The sequence below is a fragment of the Mastigoproctus giganteus genome, chromosome 7, assembly GCF_048544385.1.
Source record: "Mastigoproctus giganteus isolate SK-2022 chromosome 7, ASM4854438v1, whole genome shotgun sequence".
Lineage (NCBI taxonomy): Eukaryota > Metazoa > Arthropoda > Arachnida > Uropygi > Thelyphonidae > Mastigoproctus > Mastigoproctus giganteus.
The window spans coordinates 190,131,116-190,154,596 of NC_143581.1; the positions used below are offsets into that span (position 1 = coordinate 190,131,116).

Sequence of the window (23,481 nt, forward strand, 5' to 3'; positions counted from 1 at the left end):
TATTGTAATTGTTTTTAGGGAACAATATCGGAACAGCAGTTTCCTTGGATGTACATTTGATCTTCTAACTAAATTTCAAGACAATATTTAATATTTCTATTTATAGCTGCGTGTGCAAAAGAAGAAGAAAAAATTATCCGCTATGAATAATGGATTGTTTCTTGAAATGTGCCTTCTTCACAATACTGCAAGATTTCTAACGGTACAAAGCTAACAGATTGCGAATCAAGGGCTGCACAAAAAGTATGGTTAGAAGATATTTGTTACGCTTTGATGTCATCGCAAAGGGGGAAATTCAGTTTCAGTACAGAAGCCGAATAAATCCACGGTCATATGCTGTTCTGAGCTGTAATAAAAAGAAAAACCCCGCTGAAAAATAGATTTTCTCCCCATCACTTCTCTTGTTTTTGGCAGATTGTGTAATTTCACACAATCAATCCGTGACTGCTAAACACGGTGCGTTTTTTGTATTCTCTCTCTATTTTGGGATCTCCTCTGACCGGGGTCGTCCCGGAGTAGAAACATAAAATTTGTTTCTCGGAATGCTGCCTACCAATGGTACCAATTATCAACTCTTTTACTGTCCTTCTAATTTACATTGTGTTCAGATGATCCACTTTGCGAAAATTCGAGTGTTACATCAATTAGGAGCAAAAACCGTTTCCCCCAACATAACGAATTACTTTAGTACAATAAAGCACTAGTACTAATGATTTTACTGGAAGGAAGTATCCACAATAAAACATCTGTACAAGACGAAAACATGTGGTCACTCGAAAGAAAGTAACCGTAGCCATTTGCATTCAAATTCGCACCAGACCAAAATCGGACTTATTAGTACTTATGCATCCGAGGATGAACTAACTAATTAGAACTTCAGCATCTGTGATGAAACGTCCTGCACACCGACATTGTTGGCTACAGCAATTACGTAAAGCAACAAAGCAAAACATTGTAACAGAGCAATAATGTAAAATATTGTCAGAAAGTAAAAATGTTAAATATTGTTCCCTGAAATAATTACAGTAAAGCAAAGTGGATTTTTTTCTCAAATTCGCACTGGACCAAATTAGAACTTCGGCTTCCTAGGATGAAGCTGACTTAGAGCTATAATGCTAATTTTTTTTATTTTTTTTATTTGTATTTTTATATGGGCGGCTCCTAGAACAAAAGTTCTTCTCTGCTTCGCTGCTCTGTTCAGTTTTTACAGACTCTGTCAAGGTAAGGTCAGTGTGTGTCGTGTAAAATAAAAAAAATTCATTCCACATAGCACGTGGGAATATCCCATGCTGGATGAAGACAGACAAAAAGGAAGGCAAGAGGGTGAGAGAAAAAAAAATTGTCCCTCATGGGAGAAAGTGACAGGAAAGAAAAACTGTGAGCTTGCGTGTGTTCTGCACTGTGATGTTGTGTTTGGCCTTTTGGCTACCTGGAAGCAGTGATCAGTGCCTTCCTCCCTGGGAAACGAGTTTCCCAATGAGGAAAGAAAAATTTGTATAAGATGAAGAGAGGGAAGGAGAAAAGAGGACTATCCCGGCCCAGAGAAGCTCCAATCCAGGATGGATTGCTAGAACAACACAAGCAAAAAAAAAAAAAAAAAATAAATAAATAAAATAGATGAAAAAATATAGGGTGAGAGAGGAGTTGGCCTGGTCTGGGAAGCCGCAGCCTAATGCTAGGATGAAGCTGATTTATTAGAACTTTTAGCATCTGTTGTGAAACTGAATGCAATAAAGAAATAGACATTAGAACTTCAGCATCTCTGATGAAAGTTAGAGCTCTGGAGCTTTGACAGCCTCCTGGCCATCTCTCCACCAAAAGGGTATTTTTACTTCTCTCTCTCTCTCTCTCTCTCAGGTCGGACTAGAAAGGGCGAACTCCTTCCCCTAAGGAGTTTTTTTTTTCCCCCAAGTGAATGAAAGGAACTAGAAATTTCTGGAAAATGAACCCTGTTTTCCTTCATTTGGCAAACTACTCTGTCTACTCTGTCAGCGCAAGAGAAGTGAAATTACATTTGCAGCTCAGAATGAAATTCAGGCATCCAAACATATGACACTTTATGGTGAATTTTTCCAGCGTGTGTGTGTGTGTGATAATGAAAATTCAATTTTTCTCTTGAAATTTTTTGATTGTATCAAATACATATCATCAAGGAAATATCGAAGTATTCAGTAACAATTACAATTTTCCAATCCGTCACTACGAGTAATGGATTGTGAAAACAATCCGTATGCATATCAAAAATAACAACTATTTTATTAATTTGAATTTTCGGTAAGCCCTTCCCCCGGGAGATACCGGGTGATCGTAAAAATTTTACAGTCGTTTTTTTTTTTTTTTTTTTTTTCTCAAATGGGGGGGGGGGTTGTTAAATCATTTTAATTTATAGAACAAAAATTTAATTATTTTTTTTATTAAAGGGGTGTTAAATAATTTTTTTGTAGTGGTTTCGTTCTGGGGAGGGTTACCGAATTTTCAATAAACTGTTTTATTCTTGGTGTTAAAAATAAAATAATACGGCTGAAACTTTTGGCCAGACATCTGCATAAATTGCAGATGTCTGGCCATGTATATAAATACCTTAGCGGTGCAGAAAAACGAAAAAAAGTAAGGGAAACCACAGAAAAATTAAACAAAACGCAGAAGAGATAATTTTTTCCAACGACAACAGCAAGCCAATCCACGTAATGTACCAGCTAAATTGAGTGAAGATCGCCCTGCTTCATTGGATCTGGCAACAAATGACGATCAAGACCATCAAGTTATGGAAAATGAAGCAGTAAGTCCAGAAACAAACTCATTTGTTTACGAAGGTTCAGATAAATACCTCAGTTATTTAGCAACCTCAGTTATTTAGCAACAGTATCCAACAGACCGTGCAAATTTTTCAGAAAATATTTCTGATGCAGATAAACGTATGATAATAGCTTCAGGTCCATGCCAACCTAAAGATCCCTTTCCGATTACTGTACAAAATAATAGGTCATCCTTTTGGTATTAAATTTCAAAATATTGGAATCAATTAATTTAACTTCAACATTACTGCAACAAAAAAAAATCTAGATCTCGGTCAGGCAATGTGTCATTTAGAGGCGTCTTTAAATTCTATGGTTTTGCTAAGAGATAATTATGAAGAAAGTAAAAGTTTTGCGTTTTCTTTAGCAAGACCTTGGGGAATAAATAAATTTAAATTTTAGTAACAAACGCAATAGGAAAGTTAAAAAAAATGTTTGAAGATTTAGCTCAAGAAGAACGACTTCAAGATTCTATAAAAAATAGGGTTTGATATAAATTCGATATTTATTTTTTAATACATCATTTATACCTTCAAAAATGTATTCATTATATTTATTACAGTGTCTACAGAGGCAGAGGAGGAATTATGATGGTTTCAATTTTTTTAAGCTTCGTGTTTATATTTTTTACTCCTGTTTTTGCAATTTTCATTAATTAAGTAGGGGGCCGAACCTGTTCTTTGCCTCCGGGCCCGAAAAAGGGTAACTACGCCACTGATTATAACTATTCGAATACGTTATATCCGGGGCCTATCTTAGGCCTAGGCAAACTAGGAATATGCCTAGGGCCCGCACTTTGAGGCACGGTCGTATCCAAATATCATCGTAAGGGGTTGGGGTCATGACGACCAAGTTTTTAAGTGATTTTTTTGGAAAGACCTAGGAACATTTATACGCATGGTTAACGGGGGGGGAATATTCCCCTCTACCCTCCCCTGAATACGCAACTGCTTTGAGAGACTCGTGACAATGAACACAGCCAAATGGCAATAAACACAGCCGAAATCGGTGATATCGAGTAGTGTAACGAGCATGAGTGCTCGTGTTCCTTATAAAATTTGCAAATAAAATATACTTGAAAATTGTAATATAGGTTCTAGTCAAAATGCACGTGCGGCCGATATCTTCGGATTTGTATATACAGTATTTTCTTATAAATATGTAAATTTATTTGCTTTCCATTTTTATATTCATTGTGTAATCCTGATTTTCCGACTGCCTCTATGCCCTATTTTTTACTATTCAATCATAATAAACATTTTTACAGGGGCCCCAAGAAAACCTTTGCCTAGATCGGCATATCCTCAAGTTAGATCCTGGTTATATTCGAATGGGCATGACGCCACAAGAGTCTTCCCCCACCCCTAAGTTAACAGCAAGCGCAAGTGATAGTTACAACAGAACTGCTAACACTTCTATTGCTATCAGTATTGCTAGCATTATTTCTCGCCGGATACACGTAACCCTAGGGTTCAGTGAGAGAAGACTGAAATTGAAACTTAGAATTTTTGTTTTTAGTTAGTTTAACAGCAATTTATTATTTTTGTAATTTTAAAATACTCAAATAAGGTTCATTTTTCGTCCTTTCCTCCTATTCTGGAAGAGAGAAATAAAAATTTCCTTACACTTGTAATAAGTTTCTTGTTTGCACAACCATAAATGCGATATCAAAAGTATTGCACATAGGCAATTTTTCCAGCAAAAATTGTTTAAATTTTAAACAAACTTAGGACAGCAGTAGGAGGTGGGAAGGAGAGTAAACGAGTCTCTGCCGAAGCAGCTAAAGCTATGAGGGCGACGGTATATTGTATCAATTCTGTGGTCGATTTGCCTGTTTGATGGACGAAAAACTCGATCTAACGGGAGCAAAAAATCATGCAACTATCGTCTGAGACTAACTCAGTCACTTTATGGAGGGGAAAAAAAAAAAAAAAAACCTCACAAAAATTCCTGGCGTAACTAACAGGATTCGAACCTGGGTATTTCCACCTTCCCTCGTGGGTAGCATATATAATCGCCGTCCTGCCTACACCGTCCTCGGGTGGAAAAGACCAGAGTTCGAATCCCATCAATGATGCGAGGAATTTTTATGGATATTTTTCACAACGTGGCTGAGTTAGTCAGTTTCAGGATGGATAGCATGGTTTTTCTCCCGGAAACTCAGGTTTTTCGTCCAGCGAACAGAAAATCGACCACAGAACACACGAAATTTACAAACATAATATATACGGCGCAATATAGCCTATTTTGCCGATGCGCCTAACACCAAACTACCTACCTACCTGCGTTCCACTCGATGTAAAAAGAACAGTGCTAATATCCACGTGCTACCTGCGAGGGCAAGGTAGGAGACAAAAAAAAAAAGTATGGTTCAAAACACTGAGGACTCTTGTTTCTGTGAGGGGGGAATTAAACACCATAAATAAAGACTTCAGAATAAATAAAGATTTCAGACTAAAGAATAATTATTGCTGAAGTTAAGTTTTCCATCTTAGCAGCAAAAGAGGATTTAATGTCTACCGCACATTCGTAGTAGTTTTGCCACTGGTCACTCGTTTGAAGAGATCTGGATTCGAATATCTGATTCGTCTGAAGCGTGCCAGTCGGGAGATAAGATTCGTCCCTTATGAATTACAAAAAAAAATTGTGTGCGACGAGCATGCGTAGCGGAATTTAGTAAAACTTCTTCAGGCGAACATTTATCACTTGACCGAGGATCTCGTATTGACCCTATGAATGCCGCAGGAGATGAATCCACATGAATGGGAGTATCGGAGATATAAGACGTTTCGTTACCAAATCTAGTTTCGGCAAGTGCTGTGGCACCGGATGACATTTAAACCATTTGACTTCGATTTAGCCGGAATCACTTTGTTCTTGAGAGAACCACGACAGCTGTTACATCTGACTTACATCCTCATTTGGAAATGGTGCTTGAAGAAGAGCGCGATCTCGAGCTGCTACAATCTTCACATTGTTCTTGAACCAAAGCCAATCACACACGGAACAGACTGAACCGAAATCATTATTCACGAATGTACGTTTAAACATGCTCTATACGCCTTACAATGCTCACTATTAGTCTTCGGCATGTTGAATTATAATTTTTTTTCCATTGAAATGTTTTATGAAATACGGTAGAGAACGACGAAAGAAATATTTAGGTTTTTAAATTTTTCAAATCGGACTACTAGAAGCTGAGATATGGCGATTTAAAACTTAAACGCGACATGCATGCCAGTTACACCGCGGCCAAGCTGTAAGGATACTGATTGCGTCATGCGTCGCTCGTTCCTGGTATGGAGTGTTACAGTGGTGGGGGGGGGGGGGGGAGTAGATCGCCATTTCGTGGCGATTTTTGTCAATCCATGGACGCAAGTTACTTCCATATGAAAACTGCCTGGAGCGCTCCTAAAGAAGTTTCACATTAAAAACTAAAAATTTTTTTTTTAAATATTAACCTCAAGTCTGGACTTGTCAGGGTAGGCAATACTACCCATGTTACAAAATGTTGTGATTTTGTAACAATGCAGTATCATTATACAATTTAATTATTGTGTTATTAACTTACTGCCTGGTAATCCTAAAAAGTTAAAGCTGGGGTCAGACTTCACATCACAGAGGCCTAATTCTTTAAAAAAAAAAAAAAAAAAAAAAAACATTTTTAATTTTTGCATGCAAATAAAGATTTTCTGGCAAAATGGTGAAGGTTATTTTAATTACAAGTAGCACGTTTTTTGTTCTCCAATCGAAAAATATGGACAAAATAAAACGACACAGTGTATGATATGACACCAATACATTTAATGTTCACTGAAAAATTATCGAACAAGCTAAGTCAACGCACATATTAAAATTGAGCAGCCTTTTGACGTACCAATGCAAACAATTCAGATACTACATTATAAACTTCAGTACTATTGTTCAGAACTGCAATAACTGTTCTATTCATTTTAAAAATTTTCATAGCTGGATTTTAAATTAATAATTATTACTATAACTAGGCTAGCATGTTCCAGTGAACAGCAGATCCTCTAGATCCATATTAACGATATAAGCTTTACACAGTACCATTTATCAGTGCCGGTTTAAGGTATGGGCTAGCGGGATCCTTGTCTGGGCGCCTTTCTTTAAGGGGCGCCAAAAAAGCAGAAGAATATAGTGGCATAGTGTTTTGGTAAAGCGCCACCTGTGGTTTCTCACATCTGTGCCATCAGAACTCTTGTGATGTATACAGAACCTATATAAAAGCCAGAAAACGTGTAGTGTGTTGTATGTGAAAATGTTGTGTTAGGTTCTGTTGTAATGTTCTGGCTGCTTTGCCGCAGGGCCCCTAGTAGAACTACACATTGCCCACTACCACCACTGGGCGATGAGCCAGGCTATCTACAGTACTCTGGTTGCTCTCCATCCGGGGGTCACCTGAGCTTGCTGATGGAGCATAAAAAAAAAAGAAAAAAAAAATATGGTGAGATTGAATGTGGAAGCTAGTATGAGAAGTGGAATCGAAATGGGAACAAGGAGGATGAGGAAAGAAGACATCCTCCAGCGGAGCAAAGAGGTGGGAGGGGAGAAGTAGTTATCACCCCTCGCATTAGGAGCGCACCCATTGCCAGGGGAAGGAAGACAGTTTGCAGAACAAGGGCGGTTTCACTCCGTATCTGAGTTAGTCGGTCTCAGGCGTACATAGCAAGGTTTTTTCCCCAGAAACTGGGGTTTTTCGTCCAGCAAACAGACAAATCGACCATAGAACACACGCAATTAACAGACATAAGACACATGTATAGTATCTTATGTAAAGCGGCTCCCAAACGTTAGTTCAGTTCCTAAGACACAGCACGGCAGATGAATTTAATTATTCGGGTGGCCTAAATATAATAGTTTTTTTTTTCTCTAGAACAAGGGAGGTTTGCAAAGGAGAGCGCCACTCGATCAACCCAGAAGTATTCAGGCGCAAAAAACGTGCAAAGAGTTAGTGTCGTCAGTTGGATTGTCCTGGAATTAGTAATGTGTGGCTCAAGTGTGTAGAACACCTTCTCTGGAATACATCTTGAGCGAACTCAGTGAGAGCTATATAGAAATTCTCTCCCGTGAGAAAAAGGTGCTCAGAATTTCTGGGATTTTCCTGTATCTTCGTGAACAGTCTAGTCCGATATTCGTCATACTGGGGACAGAGGTAAATGACATGTTCCCAGTTTTCTTCATGGCCACAGAGACAGAATGGGCTTTCTTCAGTTCCAAGCGTGGTTAATTTATGTCTAAATGGGCCATGCCCTTTAAGCAGGAAGGTGACTTAGAGCTAACCAGGGAAGCTTTGGGTATGTCAGTGATACAGTTGGAATAAATTTTTTTGGTTAACGCACCTTTTGTTGTCGAATCCCAATGATCTTGCCATATTTCACACAGTTTGTCTGCTATCCTTCTCTTTTCTTGTTTTGGGTCGTTTGCCACGCCAAGCTGAATGCCAGTGACTGTGCAAGGGATCCCTTTTCTGAGTTTATGGTGTAGTCTGCTCTTGATGACTTGGGAATAAAGTACCGTAGCTGTACCGTAGCAAACTATGACAAGGAAGATAACTCTGTATATGAGAGAGAGAGAGCAAGCGAGAGAGCGCCCTCCGTTTAAGTCCCCAGTCCACCTGGCTGATGCGAAAATGGCTGTGGCAAAAAAAAAAATAAATAAATAAATAAAAATAAAAAATAATATATATATTATTATTGATATATATACATGAAATGAAGTAATTTATACGATTTGGAGTTTTAAAAATAGTACAACTCTATTAATTTGTGAAACGTCTCATTTTCATTACAAACTGAAGTTTTCATTTCAAAACAAAAGTCCGTCAAGAATTTTATACCATTAGTTATCCGTTTATTAATATAAGTGCTTTTCTATTTAATATGACACAGCAGCAATGCCCTACTATCGTGATAAATCCCGATTGGTTAGTCTTTACAATCTGGCATCCCTTTTGCGAGTAGCAGTGATTGACATGCCTATCCAGTTATGGTTAGTCTTAGGGTGTTTATCCCCCCCCCCTTGCCGCTGTTTTAAAATCGGAAAATGAGTTCCCAATTTTAAAACATTGGCAAGTGGTGGGGGCTAAACACTCGGTTTGTCTTTACATTCTGGCACCCCTTCCGATTGATATTTGCTAGTAGCAGTGATTGACGTGCTTAGGGTGTTTATCACACCCCTACCCGCTGTTTAAAAACAGCCCCGGATTTTAAAATAGCAGCAAGAGGAAGGGGAACTAACAGTAATCATAGCGGCTAGTCGTATCAATCACTGCTAATCACAAAGCTCAATCGGAAGAGGTATCAGATTGTAAACTTCTAAAGTGCCACTCCTTACACCTTTTCTTTTTAATGAAATTATTTTGAGCAGGCGCCACTAACACAGAAGACGAGTAAAAAAAATGCTCCGACGATCTGATTGCCACGTGTCCTTGCATAAGGCTCATGAATACACTAAAGTACTGACGGTAAAAAAAAAAAAAAAAAAACCTCAAAGTAAACACCCATATATACAGCTTTTAAAAAGCAAGGTCAGTTGGAACAAACCTGTTTCCGTTAAACACGATATCCAAGGATGTCTAAAAATATAAACGCGATTTTCATTATGCTTAAAAATATCTTTATAGAAACTCATTTCAAGACATTTTGTACCTTTGTATCATAACATATTCGGACTGATTGAGCTTAATTTTAAGAAGTCTATATAATCAAAAATAGTTGATTAATAATTAATTAGTGAATATTAATAAACAATTATTGATTCATATTAATAATTGTTTATTTACAAAAAGAATAAAAATTCCGGTAAGCCCCATTCTGGTAGTCTAATTTTAGACCGCCTGCATCCCTTTGTACACTATGACAAGCACCCTCCCACAACCCTCAGCTCAGGCCACCCTTCACAGCGTTAGATGAGGGAGGTGAAAGGGATGGAGCCCTTACAGCCCGGTACTCTCTACCCACGGTCCGGGGACTTTTCGCAAAGCTGGTGTAGTCACGAAGGACTCCGTTCGTAGCTTCGACAGCAAGCCTAAGGTGATCTTCCGTTATCCATTACCCTAGCGTTCCTTCCCTTTATAGCAAGAAATACGCGCGTCTCTTCAAAAAGGTGTACGATTGTAGGTTTAAATTTTCTGTTAGCATTTTATTTGTATAAATTAAGATCTACATTATATCCTACCGTAATACGGCTCCCACATAATTTATAATAAATAAATTTAATATACGAGTTTAAAGGATTACAAATTACAGATTAATGTAAAATGAGGTTAATTTCAGTACATTTTAAAAGCATTTTTAGTATTAAGTGTTTTTCAAACCTAAATGAAACTTGTAGGACATAAAGGGGCGGAGGGGATTATTTGGAGTGAAACCAGTCCCAATAGTGCTGACAACTTTAATTGATCACGATTATTTTATCGCTTATCGATAAAATATACACACATTATGATTATTCGAATACGTTATATCCAGAGCCTAGGCATGTGCCTAGGATACTTTGAGACACAGTCGTTCCCAGGTATCGTTGTGAGGCATGACGAACAAGTTTTTAAGTTTTTTTTTTTTTTTTTTGATAGACGTAGGAACGCTTATACGCACAGTTAAAGGGGCAGTATGCTCCTCAGCCCTCCCCTGAATATGCCCATACTTTGAGGGACCCGGAAATGGCAATGGACACAGCCAAAATCTGTGATATAAATAAATTTTCTGTTTATACTCCGGGACGACCAAACGGTCAGAGGAGTTCACAAGATGGACAGATTACAAGAAACAGCACCGTATTCAGTAGTCACGGGCTTGAACCCCGGTCACTCAAGGCACGTGTACTTATGCACCCGCGCGCCTGACCACTAGGCTATCGAGTGGTGTAGCGACGAGCATGAGTGCTTGTGTTCCTTATAAAATTTGCAAATAAAATATACTTTCAAATTGCAATCTAGCATCTAGTCAAAATGTGCGTGCCGCCAATATGTTCTGATTTGTATATATTTTCTTAGAAATATGTGAATTTATTTGAATTTTCTTAGAGCCCCTACGCCCTATTTTTTTACTATTGAAGTAGGGCGTTTCATAATAAACAATTTTACAGAGGCTCCAAAACAGAGGCTCCTTTGCCTAGTGCCCGCATAACCTCAAGTTAGGCCCTGGTTATATCCGAATATAACGTATTCGAACTGCATGATGCTACAACTTACAAGAATCGCCCCCTTCTCCCCAAGTTAGCAGCAAGCGCAAGTGACTTCAGTTACAATAGAACTAACACTCCTGTAGCTATATGGCTATTTTCAAGCAGAATTTCTCGACTGGTGGTACGCGTAACCCTAGGGTTCAGGGAGAGAAGACTGAAATTGAAACTGAGAATTTGTTTTTAGTTAGTTTTACAGCAATTTATTATTTTTATAATTTTAAAACACTCAAGGTTCTTGTTTGCACAACGATAAATGTGATATCAAATGTATAGGCCCTGGTTAAAAATGCACATAGGCATTTTTTTTTTTCAGAAAAAATCGTTTAAACTTAGGACAGCGATAGGTTTGGTTAGGGGGCGAACAGAGTAAATGAGTCTGCACAGAAGCGACTAAAGCTATGACGCAACAGTATATTGTGTCAATTCTGTGGTCGATTTGCCTGGACGAAAAACGAGATCTGCCAGGAACAAAAAACCGTGCAACAATCGTCTGAGACTAACACAGCCACGTTAAAAAAAAAAAAAAAAAAAATCCACAAAAATTCCTTGCGTCACGAACAGGATTCGAACCCGGGCATTTCCACCTGCCCTCGTGGGTAGAATAGCTGGTATAATCGCTGTCCCACCTACACCGTTCTAGGGTGGAAAATACCAGAGTTCGAATACCATCAATGACGCGAGAAATTTTTATGGGAAATTTTGAAACCGACTAACGTGGCTGAGTTAGTCAGTTTCAGGAAGGGCAGCATGGTTTTTCTCCAGGAATTCGCGTTTTTCGTCCAACAAACAGCAAGTCCACCGCAGAACTAGGGCCGCGTTAACGCTACGGCCAAAACCGACCATGGCCGGGGGCCTCACTGGGGCTCACATCTGGTGAGTATGGGCTTGGCACACCCAGGATCCTGAGCTGGATATCATCATTCTTCTCTTTCTTGGTGATTCCCTTCTACTTCTGACACTCTCTCTCTCTCTCTCTCTCTCTCTCTCTCTCTCTCTCTCTCGGGGTAATTCAGAAAAATTTTTTGGGTTGGTGCAGCATAAGCCTCAGGCTTCCTTGCACCATGCACCATATGGCTAATATGGTGCATGGTGACCATCCTGATCATCGTGTCAACCACAGGTATGGTGCCAAAGACCCTACATAACAGCCTAGCAGCAATAGGTCTCCCAGCGAACACCTACAAGGAACTCCAGAAAGTCGCAATCCTGAACACCTGTAGGATAGTCAGAGAGTTCCTCGACCAACAGTAACACAGGACATAACAACAACCACCCTGTGTACTTGGTAGCAATACCCGTCAAGAGGTGGAACCCAATCAGGGAGACATAATATAAGAGAAATAATAATAATAATAAATATTTCTAAAGTAGTGATAAAAATTTCTAATAATAAACCAATAAAAAGCGTAATATAAAAAAAGCATACTTAAACTTAACTTGTTTAAATTTTATTCTTATGTCTTTTTATTGTACAATAAATAAATTAAGTTTCCATTGAAATTGCTTTTATTATTACTTTATTTTTCAAATCAAAAAACATAAAACATTTTTACCTCTTATTTTACATTTTTATCGAGGAATTATTATTCACAATATAAATATAAAAACCTATGAAGTTTTTATATTTATATGTATGTGCAATATATATATATATATATATTAAAGGGGCCTGAAATTTAAATATGACCGGAGAAGGGGCCTCAAATTTATTTAAATATGGCCGGGGGTCAATATCATCCTTAATCCGGCCCTGCGCAGAACACGCAATTTACAGACATAATATATAGAGCCCAATATAGCTTAAGTTGCTGATGCGCCTAAAACCAAACTACATACCTACCTTCATTTCTACCCGGTGTGAGAACAATGATTGTATCCACATGCTACCTGCGAGGGCAAGGTAGGAGAGAGAGAGAGAGAGAGAGAGAGAGAGAGAGAGAGAGAGAGAGAGAGAGAGAGAGAGAGAGAGACACACACAAAAAAAAAGCATTGCTAAAAACTGTAAACACTGGAGGGGGAGTTAAGCATCTTAAATAAAGACTAACTAAAGAATAATTATTTCCGAAGTTAAGTTTTTCATCATAGCAGCAAAAGAGGATTTAATGTTTACCGCACAGTCGTAGTAGTTTCGCCACTGGTTACTCGTTTGGAGGGACCTGGATTCGAATACTGTACTGTATTTGAATTCATCCCTAATGAATTCCAAAAATAAATTTGTTTATACTCCTGCCAGCTGGAGGACGCCACTAGTACAATCGACCGTACACTTTTTGTGGCAAAGTACAGCTCGATCTCGCCAACGCACAAAACAGCAACCCTGTTTAACTGCAGGCGGTGTTGATAAGTGGGCCAGAATACCAGTTCCTATAACACAATCAATCATCCGCACAAAATAATAAAACAAAAACAGGATTTGCACTGTCCCAAAGGTATACATATGTACATTCTAATGCACACTAAAAGAAAGTTGCAAAATAAAGGCAGATGGTCCAGTTCAGCTGCAAAACGAGTGAGGTACTCTTATGTAAAACGCGCAGAAATAAGAAAATAAGCTGTAAAATTCCGTTTTATTAATGCTAAAGTTATACTGGTAAGGCCAAACGATGCAGAATTCATCTGCATCAGCCAAAAAAAAAAAAAAAAAAACACGACTAAAACAAAATATTTATACTGTTCCCTTTACCAAAAGCTAACCATTCAACTGTGCTTTACACTCAGCCAGATTTCCCGACAACCACACTTACCAAATGGGAATTAATTTTAACTCAATTTATTGCACTATGCTTCACCCCCGAAGAGCCTTCAGCAAGGGGGGGGGATGCCTATATACATTTGTACATTATAACCTAGACAATAAGCATATAAATCGTACATAAAATGCGCATACATAAACATCAAGTTCTATAAAATAATATAGCCAATACGTAGTTATATATACAACTAACATACATACCAAAAAAAAATTAATTCTCCTCAGCAGAGGAGCAAAGTATGGTTGAAGAGATTCTATCCTGAAGGGGATAATCAGGAAACTGCTACAGCTGTATGTGATGGTGCATATCCTGTATCTTCTGAGGTCTGTGCTCTCTCATCACAGAACTTGTGGGGTTCACTCTTTAGGGTGTTGTACGTTTGGAGGGTGTTAGTCGGAAAAAATATTCTAAGCATGGTTAAATTCTGTAACGAGCTTCTTTGGAGAATTCACGCGACATAACAAAGGACGCGGGACAGCCTAAGGCCCGCAAAAAGATTGTGGACATTTGGGCCGTCAAGACGATTGGTGAGGAGCTGAAAGAGGATGCACAGATTTCCTGCCATTAGCAACTGATTCCAAGGTTTGCAGACATTACAGATCTCGAGATGGCGAAAGGGTGGCCATTAACACAATCTAGTACTCGATACCCACGATTTTTTTTTCTTTTCTTTTTGTTAGTGAGGGCAGCAGCGACCAAATCGTTGAAGTATGCATGGAAATCGGAACAAGACATGTTTGTGGTTGTTTACTCCAGAAATTTCTCGTCTTATCGCGCACATTGCTGAGTTTTTGCATTGGTGTTGGCGAAGTGCTGTTGGAAGGTCAGGTTTTCATCCCATGTAAGCCTCAGATCAGTGTGATGCGAGATCTGGACCCTTGTATCTTTTTAGGTTCTTCTTCTTCAAGTTGGTGAAAGATATTTGAGCTGACTTGGTCGGGTTTATGGATAGGCCAATATTCTCGAGATAAAGATCAAGTTCTTTTATTAGGGAAATGGCATGTGCGTTGATACCGTCAGATTTGTCACTGTGTTTGGACGAGATGAAGAGTTTATAGCGTCTACCTAAGTGCTGCAATAGGATGCGTAAAAAGAAAGAAGCCCAGAGCGGCAGCAAAAATAGGACAGAAAGGATGCCACCTTGAGAAAGTCCTTTGCATATGATGTGGTTCGACTGGAACGTCCTGTGTTCAACCCTCGAATGCCTCTGTTTGAGAATGAAAACGAGGACTTTTAATAAACCTTCCAGTATTCTAAAATGCCTTTTAAGTATTGTCATCAAGACATTGTCGAAAACAGCTTTAATGTCTAAAAATACTACATCAATCTGTTCTTTGGCATTCAGTCATTAAATTGGTCACAGTCGATCTCTTTGAAATCTGTGTGTAAATATTGTAAATGATGGGAGATTTCTGGAAGCAATGCATGACAAGAATTGGCAACAGAGTCTTTTCGAACAGTTTTAATAAATTGCAACTTATAGAGATGGGACGAAAATCCTTTGGATGTTTGACTTTAGGCACGTGTTTTACGATATATTTCCATATTTCAGGAATAACTCTAGCGTGAAGAGTTTCTCTAAATTATGTGTAGCAAGACCTGAACGATAAATGTGAACTGCTTACGAAGAGGAGAAATATATCAAGGCCAGAAGTATATTTATTTGGGAAACTATTTAATGCCTGAATTATATTTTCTTTGGTTATGGTGATTTCTATTAGGAGAGGTCTAATATCAAGATTTGATCCGGATGGAGTCATGTTCATGTAATTTACTAGCCATCTGGTATTGTCTGCTGCAGGAGAATTAAAACTAATTTCGGATCTGTAGAGATACTGAAGGTACTCTTCGTCCATTCCGTAATTAATAAGGTTTCATCCATAGCGTTGGTATTTTTGTTGCGATTGATTCTTTTAGCCTGTTTTAAGTTTTATAGAAATAGCAAAGTTGTACTTTTGGCGTTTGTGCTTTAAGAAACAGGCCCATTCTTCTTTGTAAGCGATATAATATCCAGGGGTTCTAGTTTTCTGCCATTTTCTGAAGCCTTTTGTTTTCTTACAAACACTCCTTGATGTTTTTTTAAAACCGCCAGTTAGACCAATGTGTGATCCGAATCTCCTTAAACACACCAACACAAGCTATTTGAAATAATTCTTCGGCCAGAATGGAGGCAGCTTCAACCCTGACTGTTCTAACAGCCAGTTCCATTTATATGTAGTAAAACATTGGAGAATTATTTCCTGGTTTATGAATTTGGTTGAAATGACTCTTCTCATATGCAGAGGGCCACATCCTTCAACCAAGCGATTAGAGGTTAAAGTGAGCATAAAATTCAGTTAAATGGCTATGATCTAATTTGAAGGAGGTTGGCATGATAAATTCTGCCCGAGGAATATTGTGGAAAATGAGGTCGAGTCAGTGGCGGATTAAGGACAGTTGGGGCCCCTAGGCAAATTATATTTGCCCCCCCCCCAAAAAAAAATATAATAATAAAAAAAAAAAAAGAATAAAAAATAAAAGTTATGTGGCAAATAAATGAAATTTTGTACTTTTGAATTTTTTGCTTAAATTTTCGCTTAAATCAATCAAGATTTTCGCTTAAATTAATCAAGATTTTTATGATGTTTACTGAAAACATTAATCTATTTTACAACACTATAGGAAAATGTCTTGACTTGGGGGCCTCCCCCAAAGCCTGGGGCCCATAGGCACGTGCCTCATTGCCTTAATGGGTAATTCGCCACTGGGTCGAGTTGTTGATTTTTCCGAGTTGTGGGGGTTTGAAAGGGATGAAGGTCGAGCATATATAGCAAGTTTTCTAGAGAAGTAACATGATAACTGTACCATGATTGCTTTTTATTCAATTAAACTCAACTTCACCTGCTACCCATTTCAACACTTAACTTGACCACTGTTATTAATACGTTTCTGGCTTAGAGGATAAATATCTCGAATATTTCCCATTGCATATTTGTATCCAACAACATACAGCAGTCTCTCCAGTTAATCGAATCCAAGAAATATATCATTCTATTAATTGCTGTTGTAGGGTTTTAGACACATCAGCAACTTAGAACATATTGCCCAACGTATGTTATCCTGTAAATTGTGTTCTGTGGTAGATACATTGTTTGCTGGATGAAATACCCGAGTTTCTGGGAGAAAAATCATGCTAACCTGTCCTGAGACAGAGTAACTCAGTCATGTTGGGAAGAAGGCCCATAAAAAATTCTCGCGTCATTGACGGGATTCGAACCAAGTCTTTTCCACCCGGTGTGGGGAGGATGGTGATTATACCAACTGTGCTGCTAACGGGGGCTCATTCCATTAGTCTCATCTCTTGAAACCCCCCCCCCATCCACACACACACACACACTTTCAAATTTTTGATACAGTTAGACTGTTAAATGAGAACCAGATTTAGGAATACTAGAGTAGCTTATACTCTCTCGGACATGGCGGGATAAGTAGCAATTATCCAGTTTGTTCAAAAGCGTTTACCGTATAGTAGTAATACAAACATTGAGTGTAATGAGACAATCATTTATTGGCCCATTCAATCTGCCTAAAATTTGTCATATTCCTTATTGTCATTCGGCTTGAAGCATATCCACACCGTCACTTCCCTTTACTGCAAGTCACTTCACACTATATTACTCAACATCCAAGTTACCTTGATCTGACTCTGGGAACATTCATGTCGCCTTCTCGTAGTTTTTGATCAGAAGTATTGCTCCGCCGCCCCTTTATCTCTCTCTCAAAATATCCATTGAACCTCCATAATTTTTTTCCACAATGTCAAATATCCATCGAAATGAAATTCATCTTAAATCTCAGAGTGGCATCATGTCTAAATCCAATTACATCAGCATTAAGTAAGTTAATCAAATGCTTAAATACACTTAAATTGTGTATAATGCTCTCGACATTACAATTAACATTTAATCTGATTAAAATTCGATTTTTTATACAAATCAAGTTTTGTACTTTAGCTTGATACACTCATTTATTAATAATTATTTAAACGCGTTTTTCCTTGTGGTCTAAGACTGCTGAATTTTGCTGCTATTATAGTATATAATATTAATATTTTATGTTATTTACTTTTATTATTATTTTTATTACTGTTTTGCTAAAACAGATTTTTTATACTTTCTTCACGTGTAAACTGAAGTGCACTCCGCTTCGTAAAATTTTCCATTTCGAACACTGCACGTGTCACAACATCTAGAACCTCGGCCTACTGAAGTACTCTAGTCTAGGACATTGGCTATGCCAAAACTGATATCAGTATAAAATATGCGAAATTTACTTAAAAAAAAAAAAAAAAAAAAAGTGATGAGAGGAAGGAATTGGGTTAAATAATAAAACTACATATGGAAATAGTCACGTCACCAAGTGGGAACCGCCCGCATGCCAAAAAGAATTCACTACTCATTACGATTTAAGGCTATTCAAACTTCCCGCAATAAAAGAAAGGGCAGTTGTCTGCGGTTACAATACACGAGTAAATACGTATATTTATTAATAAATTTAATTTCAAACTGTTTTTATATTATAAACAGTTTTGTACATTTTTATAATTATTTTTAACAACAAATTAGAGGGGGCGAACTGTTACCCACGTGTACGTCCATGACTCACTGGAATAGTATTTATTTAAACCGTCCCGTCTTGTATTGTTATAGCGTTCATCACTATCGATAATTCGTTTCTGCTCGTTGAAGCTTCAGTTAATGAAGGTATTTCGTTTGGTGGATATTTTCTTCTCAGGGAAAATTTTTTTTCTCTGTAGCCTTATAACATACTGTATTTCGACGTAAGCAGGTTTATTTGGAATCGTTGTGCAGCCACACTCCCACCCATATCCTCCTATTGTTGCGTTTATTTTGTCTTATTTCGCTTTTCCTTCAAAGAGAAGCCCATGGCTGCATGCTGTGGTGGGCAAGTTGTATAGTATCAATGACTTCATTTTCGCTGGGCGTGACGAAAGCAGCCCAACCGTAAAAACTAGCTGTATTGAACGAAACCTCACTGCTAACATACAAGCAGAGGTATATTTAAATTCACAGTGGTAGCTTTTGCGAAAACCAACAAATAATATCTAGCAATTATATGAAAAACAAAATGTTATTGGGGTGGGAGGAAGGAGTTAACTCACTTCACCGTGGGCACGCCTATGAATATAAGCAGTAGCGGCCGCTGGTGATTTCAAAGGGCATGGCAATTTTTTTTTTTTTTTTTTTTCTCAACTGAAATGATGCTTTCTTGCCATATTTAGATCAGATTGAGGTCTGCCTAATCGCTTAATTTCAAGTTTATCATCGTACAACAACGAATAGATTTATTATTTCAATAAATAATCTTAATTACTGAGAATAAACACTATCGAAAGCAAGTGAGATTAGAAACTGGACCAACTAGCCTTACATGTCGCTATGCGCATGCGTCACTTTTACTCTGCACGTCGCTTTCAGCATAAGTGAACATGCCTGTTTGTGTAATGTTTAATCATTTATAGCATCTGTTACAAAACAAACATAAATCAGTAATAAATACAAATTGTATTTATTACTGATTTTCACTTCTATTTTTTTCATTGTCACTGTTGCAAAGAAAGTGACACTGAAAACCTGTTTGCACCGAATGCGAATGCACGTGCACTTCAAACTGCGGTTTCTATCCCTCACATATTGATTGATCAAGTTCCAATGTGTTTACCTGCACTTACTAAATTGCGACTTAAAAGATGGATTTGTACTTTTTATTATGTACACACTACTAATGCCATTCAAGATATTAAAAGATTTTATATTCTAGCGATTTTTTTTTTAATGATAAGTGATTTAAAATATATTAAAAGCTACTAATACAGTTGAATGTTATGCTGATAAAAAAACAAAACGAAATTTTTAGAATATTTGTGGATATAAAAGATCTTTCATATTTTTTGAACGGGTTAATTATTCTGTACTGCTTTATATTGATTGAGTGGCTAATTTATTTATTTTTTTTAAACAAACCTGTTATGATGCTATCGAGGCAGTGTTAGGTGGGTCGGAAAACTGCTAGCTTGGGGGGAGACAAAGACCAATAGATTGACAGTAGCCACTGGCAGAGGTGAAAGAGATTCTTGCACTGCTTCTATTAGAATGGGCAGAAGCCTGAAAAACAAGATGCATGATATTTCAGAGACTGCTGGGAGCCATTGCAGTACAAGTAAACACATGGGTTGTGTTAGGGTAGCTAAGAATAGAAACAGGTGCAGGTATACTTGCCTGTACACCAATGCTAGGAGTTTAGTAAATAAATTTGATGAATTTGAGGTATTGCTCAAAACATCAAAGGCAGATATTGTTGGGATATCAGAGACGTGGTGTCACACAGATATAAGGGATGCAGAACTGGAATTTGGGGAGTACAACGTCTACAGAAAGGATAGACAGGATAGGAAGGGGGGGAGGGGTTATGCTATTAGTTAAGAAACACATAAAAACCAAGGAAGTGAAGCCAGTCGACATCGCTGGACAGTGCAGTGGTGAGTCAGTTTGGTGCGACATAAGCATTGGGAGATCAAAATTGAGAGGAGTGTGCTATAGGCCTAATGACTCTGATGAGTATAATAAGAAACTGTACAGGGAAATAGAGTGGGCCAGTAAATCAGAGAGTCTTATAATGGGAGATTTTAATTTCCCAGATATTGACTGGAATTTGGGGGCTGGTCACTCACACACTAGCAGGGCTTTTGTGGATTTATTGGATGATTGTTTTCTACATCAGCATGTTCGGGAGGCAACTAGAGGGAGTAATACTCTTGATTTGATTATCAGCAGTGATTCTTCATGCATTAAGAATCTGCAGATAAATATACCACTAGGTGGCAGTGATCACAGTGTGCTGAAGTGGGATTTACTCAAAGAGGTAACTACCATTAGGGGTAAAGGGAAGGGTTATTGCTTCCGTAAAGGCAACTACGATGGACTGAGACAGTATTTAAATTCTATACAGTGGGACCAACTGATGATGTTATCAACAGCAAATTCAAAATGGGAAGCATTCAAAGAACTTATCTTGGAAGCTACTAGCTTTACATACCAACTAAGAAATATTGTTCAAGGTTTAGGCCAAAATGGATGTCAGATGAACTAATGAGGCATATGGCAGAGAAGAAAAATGCATGGGATACTTACAAATTAACACATGAAACAGAAGCCTATGATAGATACAAGTTGATATGCAACCAAGTTACAAAGGTGGTTAGGCAGGCGAAGGCAGATTACGAGAAATCCTTGGCAAGGGATGCAAAGAAAAACAGCAAAGAGTTCTTTACTTATGTAAACTCTAGAAGGAAGGGGATGAATCAGATTGGTCCACTTGATATTGATGGGTCAACTGTTGATGATCCTGCTCAGGTAGCTAACAAACTAAATCAATATTTTGCATCGACATTCACACATGAGGAGTTATTCAGCGAGGGGAATGCCAGAGGTGTATTCAGCGAGGGGAATGCCAGAGGTGTATTCAACTCTAGCAGTAAGCTACAGAATCTTGAAATAACTGGGAGTAAAGTGGAGGAGAAACTGTTGAAGATAAACACAAGAAAGGCACCTGGGGTGAATGGGATCTATCCAGTTATATTAAAGGAGGCAGCAAAGGAAGTAAGCAAACCCTTAGCCATAATTATGAGAGCTTCCTTGGACTCAGGGGAGGTACCCATAGACTGGAGATGTGCAAATGTGACCCCAATTCACAAAGGAGGATCAAAGGCTGACACAAGTAATTATAGACCTGTGAGCTTAACTTCTGTTCCAGGAAAATTAATGGAGGCACTGGTTAAAGAAGCACTGCAGGATCATTTAGACAAGACTTCAGTTATAGCTTGGACACAACATGGTTTTGTTAAGGGGAAGTCTTGCCTGACCAATTTGATTGGATACTATGATGCAGTCACAAAAGAACTGGATGCAGGGAATAGCTTTGATATTATATACTTGGATCTTAGAAAGGCTTTTGATACTGTTGCACATGGAAGACTGCTACACAAATTGGAGCAGTGTGACATTGGAGGCAAGTTGCTGCTATGGATAAAGGGGTGGTTGAGGGGGAGAAGACAGAGTGGTAATCAATGGACACTGCTCATCGTGGACTAATGTTATTAGTGGAGTCCCTCAGGGCTCAGTGTTGGGTCCATTATTGTTTTCTGTATTTATAAACGATATTGATGATGGTATATCAAGCTTAATGTCCAAGTTTGCAGACGATACAAAGGTTGGCAGGGTTGTCAAGGACACTACTGACACTATGCTGCTGCAACAGGATCTGGAAAGGTTGAGCAGATGGGCTGAGAGGTGGCAAATGAAGTTTAACATTGACAAATGTAAAGTACTACACATGGGAAACAGCAACCCCAGAGCAACGTATCAACTCTGTGGTACTACACTGACAGTGGTAGAGAATGAAAGGGACTTGGGGGGTGGTTGTGCAGGCAGATATGAAGTTCTCCGAGCAGTGCAGACGGGCTGCAAGAGTAGCTCATGGAGTATTGTCAATGATATACAGGAATTTTTCCAGCAGGGATAAGGAGGTGATTATTCCCTTGTATAAGGCAATGGTCAGGCCACACCTAGAGTACTGTATACAGGTGGCCTCCATATAGTATATGGAGGCCTCATTTCAAGAAGGATGTAGAGCTGCTGGAACGAGTACAGAGAAGGGCAACAAGATTAGTGAATGGAACAAAGGGGTGCTCTTACGAAGAAAGGCTTAAGTTTTGCAAATTACAGTGTCTGGAGACTAGGCACCAGCGAGGTGATCTAATAGAGGTGTATAAAGCCTTGAATGGTTTGAGCATGCTCAATGCTGATGGGATTCTTCCTCTAGCTCAGAATAATCACCTGAGAGGGCATAAATTCAAATTGAGGAAAGACAGATGTAGGATAGACGTGCGGAAATTTGCCTTTAGCCAGCGGGTGGTTGGTTGGTGGAACAGACTTCCATCCCTTGTAGTGGAAGTTGATAGCCTAAATAAGTTTAAGGCTCAGCTGGACAGGTATTTTGAACGAACAGAGGGGAGAAGTGGAAGTGGGTTTTTTTTTTTTTTTTTGGCTGATGCTGCATAAGCTTGCTTTCTTGCATAAAATGCCTCTACTAATGCTAATATAATACTTGTCACATTTGTTATTTTTATAAATGTGAACGTGCCACTTTGAAAATATCAGTTGCTAGTATATGTGTTTTTAAAACAAACCTGTTATATAATACTTGTCACTTTTGTTATTTTTATAAATGTGAATGTGCCACTTTGAAAATATCAGTTGCTAGTATATGTGTTTTTAAAACAAACCTGTTATATAATACTTCTCACCACTTATTTTTATAAATGTAAACATGCCACTTTGAAAATATCGTTTGCTAGTATGTGTTGACATTTCCATCCGTCATTATACTCTACCCTACCCTAACTGTATAGGGTGTGACATACTCACTTTGTCGTGTTTTTAAAGGAATGAAAAACAGGGAAAATTGAGTTAAGAATATGAAAAAAGTAGGAAAAATAACTCTGGAAAAGAAATATTGCAAAATTTCTTGGTCCTTGTTGTAAATGCCAGGATGTTGTAATACTTATCCCCTCAGCTGCCAACATTATTTCAATAATCTAATTTTATTTTACTCCAAACTGTAATTTTTGTCTTATTTTATTCCAAATAAAATTATCTGTCAATTAA

General features: G+C 38.2%; 1 protein-coding gene and 1 non-coding gene across 2 annotated transcripts in view; both read right to left on the reverse strand.

The window, feature by feature from the left end:
* The window catches only part of Nurf-38 (Inorganic pyrophosphatase Nurf-38), a 126,368-nt gene that overhangs the window by 59,920 nt on the left and 42,967 nt on the right, over positions 1-23,481 (reverse strand). The window lies entirely within an intron of this gene.
* Positions 9,611-9,859, reverse strand: LOC150083489 (RNase MRP). The gene has a single exon (XR_016547247.1).